This window comes from Silurus aristotelis (assembly GCF_946808225.1).
Source record: "Silurus aristotelis genome assembly, chromosome: 18".
Classification (NCBI taxonomy): domain Eukaryota; kingdom Metazoa; phylum Chordata; class Actinopteri; order Siluriformes; family Siluridae; genus Silurus; species Silurus aristotelis.
The window spans coordinates 4,441,387-4,453,551 of record NC_139591.1 but is presented as its reverse complement, the minus strand read 5'-3'; the positions used below and the strand labels follow the sequence as shown (position 1 = coordinate 4,453,551).

Sequence of the window (12,165 nt, the reverse complement as noted above, 5' to 3'; positions counted from 1 at the left end):
AGATAATCGAGCTTCCTTTCCAAGCAACAAAGCTTCGCATTGTTCCTGCGAGCTCACTCATCACTGGCTACACACTCCTGATCAATCCCCTACCTTGAAACGATTGGAAAGCCAAAAATCCAGCCGGCAACACAAGGCTAGAGATCTGTGCTCGAATGGAACAATCGGACGAGTTCATTTCCCAGAGCTGAATGAGAGGAGGAATTAATCAAAAGTGCTGCCTTTTAGCATACACAATCTTGAATGAGATCTCCGTCAGCTTCGAGGTGCTTTAGAACTTGCAGAGGTGCAAGTGGAATCACCTGTGGAATGAGCAGCACATGCAACCTTCATTTCTACTACAACTTCTAGTTCAGGGGTCACCAACCTTTTTGAAACTGAGAGCTACTTGAGAGCCATCATTATTGATGATTCATCAACAATCATCAGCAATGATTTAACAAAGTAAAAAAACAGCTATTTTTGGAAAAGGTTACTCGTGTGGCACCACGTTGGTGACCCCTGTACTAGTTCATTCTACTGTCCTAGAATAGTTCAGGGATTCTGGCAAATCTTTCCAGTTGTTAGTTAAACGCTGGAATACGTGTATAAATGGAGCAGGGGGACTATTCAAAATATGAATGCAGTTTCAACTCCTTGAAATGTGTTCTTTAAATTTATAAACTCAAAAGTCCCGGTACAACCGTACAACCAAATGCATTGCTAAATCATTTGTAGGAGCATCTATACATCCTGCATAGATGATAAACCGGAGCAGTTTCTTTCCTAGAAGAGTTCCTGAATAAAATTACACAAAAAGGCACCACAAACTTCTATACAGATTACTCAGATGCATTTTCTTTAAATTTAACAAATGACTTGAAAAGAAATTTTTTTTCAAAAAACTTTCCCAAATGTCCAAATCAGCTCTTAAATTAGGACAAAACTGACCTGGAAATAAATGGATGCACTGTTGGAAGCAGAGACGCTGCAGTGGCTGAGCTGATTTATTGGAAGATTCAGTGCACACTGAATGGAAGGCTCTATCGTTTGGTTCTAATTTTATCCCTTTTCCTTATCAGCTGTTGCGAGAACGTTTGATCATTTACGTGCGAGTGCCATTTCGCAACTTCCGTGACATTTACATTTACTAAAAGATTCGTTGAACGAAGTTTCTTTCATTTGTCTTTTTTTTTTTTCCTTCGTCAGACTCTGTGAGAGCGTACAAAACTGATCTTAGGGAAAGGCTCAGCATGAGAAACAAGATTCAGAGAACCTTTTATAATGCCAAACTGTTTATATTATACCAGCTTCATGTAGAGATGGCAGCAAAGTCTCAGTCTCTCTCAAACATGACACGAGAAAAATGATTCCTGTGGCCTTCCTGTTTCTGACGGCAGTTTGCACACCCGGTCTCCTAAAGCCAACACGGCCTGGGTCGGGGGAGGACGGAGATAGATAAATAATGAAGCATGTGGAGTGGAGCTATGATCAGCTGCATTTACAGGCCCTTCCCTGAGTAGCCCGAGCTCAATGGCTTCCACACTACGCATTCTGCAGCAGTCACTATTTACTCAGGAAACATTAGCGTTAAAGAGATAAAAGCTTACAAGTCTACACCGATTACGCTCTTGCTTCCTTTTCTGATAAACCCGTCCACATGACGCTTTACTTTCTCCCTACTTCTGGAACATTACAGAACTCCTGTGGAATTCAACACAACAGTCTTAACAAAATATTCAGAAAATGCAGTACAAAAGATTACACAGTGGAACAAACAACGAAAGCCTATTAAAATCACGAACATGAAATGAACAGGGTGGAGGAAATCCCACTCAAATTGGGTTTCTACTCACATAGTTCCTGTGAGAACTTATTGGTTATATCCTGCCACATTGTCAGTGCTAGCACTTTTCCAATAACATTTATAGAAAAAAAAATAATAGACAGGTTTTTGGCTCAGCCAGCTGCTTCTTCTTCTTCGGCTTCTCCTATTAGGGGTCTCCACAGCGGATCATCCTCACCACATCCATAAACCTCCTCTTTAGCCTTCCACTTTTCCTTCTTCCTGGTGGCTCCATCCTCAGCATTCTCCTACCGATATACCCCAGGTCCCTCCTCTGCACATTTCCAAACCATCTCAATCTCACCTTGTCTCCAAAACATCCTACATGCGATGTCCCTCTAATAAACGGTCCATCCTTGTCACTCCCAACGAAAACCTCAACATCCTCAGCTCTGCTACATCCAGCTCCACCTCAGCCAGCTAGCAAAAGAAAAGTTTACACAGACTGGGGACGACAAATCATGAAGGTTAGCGCTCCAGAAGCCGATCAGTGTTCAGAGGAGTAGGTCAGGAAAAAGGACAGGCTATAGGATTACAACTCCACCAAAATTCTTTGTTTAGTGATGGGAATAAAGCAAGGGCTTACGCTGCATTCAACTACAGATTCCAAGTCATAATTTCCTACTACCTCCTACTAGGAAAAACTCCCATTTAGAAACTTGAGATGACCTCAGACACAAACTGAGGCACATGAATGAACATAAATTAAGCAGCTTTTTTTTTTTTTTTTAAAGAGTTGAATGCTGTATATTCGCATCTGCGACAGATAAATAAACACTGATATTCGGTTGCTAAATCTAGATCATTGACTATACCATATGTTGCTCTGAGGAGAAAATATACCTCATTCATCACAGTTAACTGGCTAGTTTGATGCTAACAAAAGACAGACATGGAGGTGTTCATGGTTTGTATGGTTTGTTTAGTCCCCTCCTGAACACTGAAGTCAACAAAATGACAATCCTGAGTTTGCATTTCTGAGGTAAATTGAATCTAGATTTAATCCCATTTGCTCATTAGGAGCAGTCAGTCAAACGGAAGTGTGGGTAATACAGGAAACTGTTCAAAAGAAACTAAACAACAGATCAATGAAAGAAGTCTAAACTATTGACGCCTCAGAATTTCATGGCAAAAGTCATCTCTGGTGTAATTCTAGATCTTTATTACACTCATGAACATCCAAGTAGATCAGTACAAATTTTCCCCCCGAACACATGCAGCATAGGAAGACTGATTTTGCCTGGGGGCCTTCAGAAAGCTAACGTGACAGGCAGCAGACAGTGTGTGTCACTACAGACAGCTGTTCTGCAAACCCTAAAGTGTCAACAATCTTTGCATGTCACCTCCAGCCACCATTTAATGATTGGCTTCTGGATTCTGCTTATTAGATCAGGCAGGATCTGGTGTTAATCTTTGCTCGTTACGAAGGCTTTTTCGGAGTGGTCCTGCTGCTCCTAATATTATATCCTGAAATCAAATTGCAGCTCCAGCTGGCTTGATGTTGACGTTCAGACATCAAGGGACGTACTGCTGACGTCTCCACGTCAAGAAGCGTTTTCCAACTGCTTGGGATAGAGTCTCAACATAAACTACACCATCTGTTGCACAACTGCTGTTGGAAGAGCACGGCAGTCGAACGCCCACCTGCTTGTACGCATACGCTAACGTTTCCCAAACGGAAACCCCCAAGTCATCGTCCCTAAAGCTGCTTCGCTACATTTAACCTCATCCCGTGTGTGATGCATCTTTAAACACGTGATATTTATCCAGCTTGGTCTCGCTGGAGACCGGGGTGTTCTGCCTGCTGCGCACTGCTTTCTTCTTAACTGCCCAAGAGACTGGCATCGATATGGAGACACGGATCGCTCGGTGCAAGTCTTCCTAATTTACAAAATTTTTTGTAACAAACTTTGCATGTACAGTATTGGAAAAATGTAAATTTAAATACAGAGATACATTGCCATTTTGAATATTTTAGTGCTATTTTGCATATTACATTTTAAATAGAATTTTGCTTCCTCTCTGCTATATAAAATACAAGAAATATAAATATACGCTTTCATTTGCAATGAATTTGGCACCAAATCCAATTCGAACTTGACCCATTTTTCTTTTTGGTATTTAATTAAACAGAAATAATTAGAACTATTAGTATAGAATTACTAACGTCTTTCCTTTGGTTACAAAACACCATTTAAACATCGGCGGTTTTAAAAACTATTACGATCATCAGTATTGACATCAGCTGATCCTTAAGTAATAACAGTTCGATAATATATGCAAGTGAACTTACGGAATTGTTTATGTCTTTTCTTCCATTTTGTTGTTGAGCAAAAGTTAATGGACACCTGACAGTAAGATTGGTTTATGCTTTCTGAGCATCCCAGTTTACATTTAGTCCCAGGTTGCTGTTATAAGAACCTCCACTCTCCTGGGAAGGTGTTTCACTAGATTTTGGAGTGTGAGATATTTGTGCTCATTCAGTCCAAAAAAAATTAAAATAAGAAGAGTCAGGTACTGATGAAGGTGAGGTGAGGAGACCTGGGGTGTGGTCAGCGTTCACATTTATCCCAAAGGTGTTTAATAGGGTTAGAGCTCTTAAGCAGGCCCCTGAAGATCTTCCAATCCATTTAAAAGCATATCTTCATAGAGTTTGCTTTGTGCACATTGTAATGCTGGAACAGGATTGGGGTCTCCTTATGAAGTGAAGGGAAAATTGAGCGCAAGTGCATCCAAATACATTTTATACAACTGTGAGGATCTAACTTTGTGATAAAAGTTTGGGGAAGTCCTAATACTTTTATTTATATAGTGTCTGTTACATTCAATCGATGTCACACGTGTGGTCTTGAGTAACTTCTATTTGTAAATCATGTGGTTTTGGTGGGCTTGCTTTGATTCATGGTTTCAGTTGCGTTTGGAATTAACCGCGGTCAAATTAAATTAACGTTTAGATTCCTCAGGCCTCCAGACTAATTCACTGCAACAATCCCAGCACCAAGAAAAAGAAATCTAATTACATTATATATAATAAATAATTATACATTAATGCACACACAGTTACTGCAAAAACAATGAGAAATAGTAACATTACAACGGTTAGAATTAGAAAACAATCATGACAGTCTCTGGGCAGTGATTTCTGAGTAATCTATCTTTTGCACTCCCCAAAGCAACAGCGCAGAAGTGAAATGTGCCAGATGTTGTGAACGAGATACTCTATCAGTACAGCTGGCAGGGCAACACTTCTACTGTTTGAGGTCCTCACACCACAGAAATGTGCCTGACGAATCCGAATGCTCGAATTCTGCTTGGAGCTGCTGCACTTGTGACTCCTTTTCTGCTGTGTGCACGCTTCGAACATGGATACCATGATAATCCGAACTTCCTGAAAACCCTTTCAGCCCGTTTTTCAAACATTTGGTATATAATTTCACCTGGATACCCAAGAAACTGCTGCTGCAGACATAAATAATGTCCTGTTCTCATCCTAGGACACAATATTTTTATTTCAACATATGTTTAAAGTCTTTTAGCCACCACACACACTTGATCACAATCCTTGATCAGCTTCCATTGATTCCTCCAAGCCTGCTTCATTATTGTATCTATAGTTTAAAATCCTATAGTTTAAAAAGTTTATAAAACAGTACTAGTTATGTTCTTAAACTGCACTTTTTTCAGGTTGGATCTCTTCATCATCGCCATCATACAGCCGAAACTTAGCATGCCATCGACCTAGTAACATGAACCGTCCTCCCTTCCTCCACAAGAAGAAAAGAGGAGCTTCTTTATGAGACGCTCGTGCTTTGTGTGGTATAATCATGAGGAAATTAAGCATGAACTGAATAGATGTAGTTCAAATGAAAGTTGGAACAGTCTGTTTAGTCAAGCAATAAGCAACATAAGAATCGCACACTATTTCAGAAAGCGTTTTGTAGTTTTCTTTTTTTCAATGTGTTTGAGATCTTAAACACTACTACATTCTTTTTTTCCTACCATAAACATTTCACTGCTTAACAATAACCCTTACATGTATAACAATCCTGTCTTCTGTCTTTAAAAGCTCTTTTGAGTAGGGTTGCATGGAAACTTTCCATGGGGATTAATGAGAATTTATGGCAATTAACAAAATCGCTGGAACAGGGAACTAAAATGTATTTGGAAAAAAAAAATCTTGAAAAGGAATTAACAAAATTAACAAAATCCCTGTAACAGGGAACTAAAATGTATTTGGAAAAAAAAATCTTGAAAAGATAATCTTGGTTAAAACAAACAGATTTAATGCAATTTCAGATCTCTCACAGCACACTTATTGCATGGCTATTGGGGCATTTCTCAATACAAAAATATCTTCTTTTTTTTTTATCCTGCACGTGAAATAATGTCAAAAAGTGTCCATCTTGGCGAATATTTCCTTCAAATTTCATAAATAGTCCATAAATTTAGATTTAAAAACTTCCTTGTGCTGTGTGTAAGCTATTGTGCAGCACAATTATACTAGACTATATAAAAACTATGAAATAAAAGCCAAAAGTTGTCTTTTTTTAAGCTGTATTGGTTTGCATGCATGTCAAGTTAAGACAAAAACTAAATGTTTAGATTTATGTCTGCATATGATACAGTTTATATCAATTTCCACAAAATTCTAAATATTTTCCATAAATTCCTAGTATGTTACCAGCTTGAAATATTTCCAAAATTCCCCGGATGATCCCATGGAATGTTTTCTAAAATGTATCTAACCTTTCAACCCCTGTGCATCATGTGACCCTTTTTCGCTCAACTATTATAGGTAGAGAAGAGAAAAGAGAAAAAAAAAAAAAAAAAAAAAGAAAAAAAAAGGAACCATCCATCCAGCCCTTCCTCATTCAACACTACATAACCCAGCTGGGCATAAGTATGTGTGTGGTCATGTGGTTGTGTCAGGTTTCACATCATGTCGTTCTCCTCAGTAGAAGGAATTCATCTGTAAAATCCAATGAAGCTCAGATGGCACCTCAGCAACATGACCAAAAACCAGGTCAAAAAAGGAGGAAAAAATATAAAGTGAACGAGTGTTTTATCCGTCCAGAAACATGCTGTAGAGGGGTTTTTTTTGTGACGGTCCAAAATGTTCCTGAAAAATTCACAAATGCATAGTTATATTACCTCAAAATAGAAAAACTGGATCTTCAGATGCTCGCTGCTGTTGGCTACAGTAAACGTCAGTCTGAAAGAGACTGGGAATTCCTATTTCATATTCAATACGCTTTGCCAAGTAAATGCTGCAGGATGCCTGATAGCTGAGAAGAATGACTCCTTACTACAAGAAACACAAGTAACTTTATATTTAGAGGTTTTTCTGAGGAAACCTTATTTTTGTTTTCATTATTATTTTGTTGTTGTTCTCTGATTCGCTCTTTGATTGCTTAGATTTTAGCTTTGGCTGTTGCTGAAATTGTTTTGCACCTGTGAGCCGCCGGAGTTTTTCCCTGGAACCTAGTAATCTGTACCGTGTCCAGCTTGGCAAAATGTGAGGCAAAATTCAGACACTGCGATGTTTGTTTATTTCAGGTAGCTTGGCAGGCAGCGCAGCACTACTCTTAAAGCCCCTCACAGCATAGAAATCTGCCTTATTTCTCCTGATGCTTTAATTCTACTTGAAGCTTCTGCACTTGTCAATCATCTCATGCTGCTGTGGATACCCTTATGATCCAAACCTTCCAAAAACATATTCTGCTTAGATTTATCCTTCAGTGCCTAATCTCATCAGCACACCGTCAAAACGCGCAGTAGTCAAAATTATCTACCTACATTAAAAAAGCTAAATACTGTATATATTTCTTTAAAGTATAGTAAATATATACTTTAATGGCTTGCACTAAATAGAGTCTCAGGCGTTGGGGGTTTTTTTTGTTTGTTTTGTTTTTAATGGCATGCGATTACTATACTACCTTTGGAATTTCCCGATCTACGTATTAGGCAGGGCTGTAGAGCAAACAACTGCTGTAAATAGAAATATAACCGTCTTTATAACTAATCTATTACCTGAAATCTTCAAATAATGGAGAATTTGCTGCACCACAACCCAAACCACAGACATTTGAGAATCCAACAGCCAACAACAGCATAAAAAATATCCATAACGCCATAATATATAAAGCAAAGTTATGGAGTTCTAGGCCCAGACAGTCTGTGAGCTGGGGAAGACTTGTGGCCTATTTTGGGCAGTGATGCAGTCGGGGGGCCAGTAATCTATTGGAACACACTGCTCAACTGGAATTTCACTTAACAATATAAACACACATTAACGGCATGCGACAAGACGTTTGCACACTCAGTTTTACAACTGATATTTGGAGTTAATTTGGATTTTGCCCAGTGCAATGAGGCTAACTGGTAAATATGAGTAATGAACTTCTACATTGTTTAGTCTATTGGATGTTTCTAAAAAGAATACAATGACAAGCGAATCCATTGAGCTAGTGAAAGTATAGTGTACTATATTTTGCTGTTGATTGGGTGCTGATTAACTAATGGCAATGGATGTCAGGGTTAGTTAGGCTGGTTACGTGCATGAATAAAATCACAGAAACGTATCTATATATAATCATTGCCCTCTAACATGTTTGGAATGTAGCAGTTTGAACCCTTGTTGGTTTCAGCTGAGAGACTTGGTTCTCAGATATTAGAGCCTTGATCTGCTTAACGGTTAGGTAATGTATTGTAACCAGAGTTATTTCGCTTGGATTCATAAGGATTTCCTTATTAGTGTGTGCTAATTAATCCACCTAGCAATAACAATCCCAGCTCGGCCAATGTGAGTAGTGCAGCAAGTGACTGGATTCGGAAGTGTGTGTTTGAAGCCTTTTTTTAAACAAGCATTCATGAATCCCATTAACACAAACTCCAACAAAGACTGGTCAAGTACAAGCAGATTTGCATACCAGAGCAAAATTAAGTGCACCCCCCCCCCCCCCCCCACCAAATGAAGCCAAATTGTAGAATACATTTCAGACCAGCCTTTTGCATGAGCAGACGATGCACAGACGGAGCCGACCAAGCAGCTAATTGTCCAATTACTAACAGACCCATGAAAATATACACACAAGAGGTTACTCTGTTTACGTGACGTTAGCGTAAATTCCTCAGTGTTAAAGTTGATTGTCACTTTTGCATATTATGATTTCGGGTGATTTTTTGTCTATGTATAGGCCTTGTTAGAGAGTCTTAGCAACTTCATAAACCCACTCTGTGCTCGTGACATTTACCATAAAAAAATAAAATAAAAATAAATCAGTCTTTTCTCTCAGCAGCGATGGCATCAATATTTCAGCACGATTCGCTTCTACTCGGCCGCGCCACAGTGAATAAAGCTGCTCTGTCAGGGTTTCCCTCTGGCTGGTCAATATCACGCAGCACCTCACGCAGTTCCTCCTCACGACGAGCCGTTACACATACAAAACAACCATATAATCACATCGAGCAAAACAGCACAATACGCCATAAGAGTTATGGGAAATCTAAGCCACAAGCAGGTAAACATTAATGACCAGTGATCGTCCGTCCCAGTTAACGGTATTAGCACATGCATTGATGTGTGTTTAAGAGCCACTCGGGGCTAGAAGACCTTCCATTACGTCATGGATTCGTAGCTCAGACACATCCGGTCAATGAGTACAGTAGGAAAATATATGGTTCCATCTACTCAGCGATTCGGCCTGTAGTAAAGATTCAAGCAGCGAGTTACACAACGATTGATCGAGTAAGTTTGAGCCGAACTGACACCGACCAAATGACACGGACCGGATTCAGGCCCTGGAGAGGAGATCGTTGGCAAATTAGCGCTGAACTGTGAATAGAGCTCAGCGGGATGTAATGAAAAAGATGTCCAACAGCCAGCAGTTTGGGGACAACACGGAATGACGGATTTGTACAATTATATAGACTTTATCAACCTTGTCAAGCATGCCCTCAATTAATCCAAACAATGCTTTTCATCGTTTCCGATTAACATACAGGATAAAGTCACAGAAGTGCGTGTAATTTACAAGCACGTGGCATTACCGCATTTAACGCATCAAGTCACACCGGGAAAAAAAAGGTACAAATACGATGCCTTGTCCTATGGTGCTAAAAAAGAAAAGTGATGGGTCATAATGATCGAAAGAGATAACAACGCTACGACGGTATTGACTGGTCAGTCACACCCACGTGTGCCCTATTTTGTGTTAATTATGCCACACGTGATGACCACATGGTATGCTCATCAGGCACGGTAAGCTCATCAAGCACAGGCGTGCTCTGGCCCACAAAATGCCACTAAACAGTCACACCAAAAAGATTTCACACCCACATTATGTACTAAGGGCACAGTAGGGATTTCACAGCAATAGTCCAGCAATTGTATCATCTCAGGGGCAGGTGGGGTTTATTGGATTCTCTAATGAGGAGCAGAGAGAAGAGAAAAAAACCCAACTAAAAGACAGTCAGGTATGCAGACAGGCATGTCGAATTATTCTTCCTCACGTCAACCGCAAAAAACAAAACTTCAACTGGAATGTCAACATTGCATGACTTTCGGTCATTACTTTTACCTTCCAAAAAGCAATCGACAATCTAAAATCCCAAACTGGCACGCTTACAAACCTAAAACAAGAACCAGAGCACTAATATTCAAACAATGGGACGCATGTTCTCTCTTTAAACCTATTAAATCTGCCAGCTTACAAGCTGCGTAACACAACAAGCGCAAGTGTAGATGAACTTCTAATACTTTTGTCATTCGCACTCAGCCCAGTGCACTTACGAAGCTCTCAAATGAACTTTCCATCCTTTATTACTGTGCAAATAAATCCCAGTGCCTAGTAAAAAGGTAAGCAACCTAATTACTGACAAGATGTCTTTAAATTTCACACCTGCGTGCGACAACGCTGCATGTGGGGATTCAGAAAATCAGGCACATGCTTTGCATGCCAGACTTCTAAGTGGTTCTGTTAAAAAAAATTATAATATTAATAATAATAAATCATATGCCCCTGGCATTGTGTTAAGTCATACAAGATACACTACAACTGAAATGGAAAAAAAAGGTGCCTAAATATGTGCAGCTTGTTCATTAAGGACGAGGACTTTAGAACTTGAAGGCATTGAAAATCTACAAACGAAACCGAAGATTTCATAACGAGTCTGAATGACGTGAAATATGAGACTGTTATATGGAAATAACTTTTTTTTTTTTTTTATGTCTCATTCTCGTGGAACTGATTCTGCACCCACAGTCGATACAAAGAGCCCCCCTTAAATCTTTTTTTTTATACTTTTTTCACAAATTAAATAAATATTACATGTATGGTTAGAGGAAAATCAACTCAAATGAGAAAACTTCAAATTATGAGCAAAATATTTTTTAATAATCATCATTCTCTCAACAACTCTCAAATTAATCCCATGTGACGAAACAAAAACAAAAAAGTGTAAATACCCTTCAGATGTATATAAATAGGCTTTTATACGTTTAATTTTTTAGTGTATTTATATTTTCAGAAATTAAATTACCATTATTTCATTTGTTTTCTTCATAATTTGTCAAAGGTTGGAAATCACAATGCCAATAAAGTAATCTCCATTTACACTATGGTCAAAAGTTTGTGGACACTTGGTGATCACACCATAACTGGAAAGTGGTAGCATTGTGGTTAAGGCTTTGGGTTACTGATTGGATGATTGGAGGTTTAAGCCCTAGGATCACCAATCTGCCACTCTTGGCCTCTTGGGCAAGGTCTTTAAACCTCTGTGCTCCAGGAGGATTGCATCTTGGCTGACCTTGAGCACTGACCCCAACTTTCTAACAATGCTCGGTTGTGTGAACAAAGAATATCACCGTGATGTAATGTACATGTGAAAAGTAAAAATCCCTTTACTCTAAACATCCTATTCAAGTATTTTATCCCAGTGTTGTAAAATCTAAAACCACCACTTTCCTGGTCAGGCTTCCCACTAGAGTTTGGAGTGTGGCTATGAGGATTCATATCCAGTTCAATCTGAGCAGGACACTCCTGATCTTCACTCCAACCTTGATGAACCATGTCATCATGGAGCTCGGTCTGTGCACTGGAACTGCTTCAAGCATTTTTATTCCAGTGATGGGAAATGTGTAAACTTTGTGGGAATGGCAACAGTTAGGGTTGTGGTGGTTTGGTGTCGAAACACATTTTTCTATATATAATGTAAAAATGTATTTAGGTTGCCAGATTGGTTGTTGTAAAACAGTTCACGTATTTTATCCAAATGCTAAGTTAAGTCAGTGCAATCTGGCAACCGTGCATCTCTAGACTACACTTACAAGGTCGGCTCGT

The 12,165-nt window shown here is 39.2% G+C and overlaps 1 protein-coding gene and 1 long non-coding RNA gene across 4 annotated transcripts in view; both read right to left on the bottom strand.

The window, feature by feature from the left end:
• slc12a2 (solute carrier family 12 member 2) overlaps positions 1-12,165 on the bottom strand; it is a 58,455-nt gene that overhangs the window by 45,199 nt on the left and 1,091 nt on the right. The window lies entirely within an intron of this gene.
• On the bottom strand, positions 3,931-6,660 carry LOC310740944. Its single transcript, XR_014537797.1, has 2 exons — positions 6,042-6,660; positions 3,931-5,975 (listed from the first exon to the last, which is right to left on the bottom strand). It is a non-coding gene; the product is annotated as an uncharacterized lncRNA (long non-coding RNA).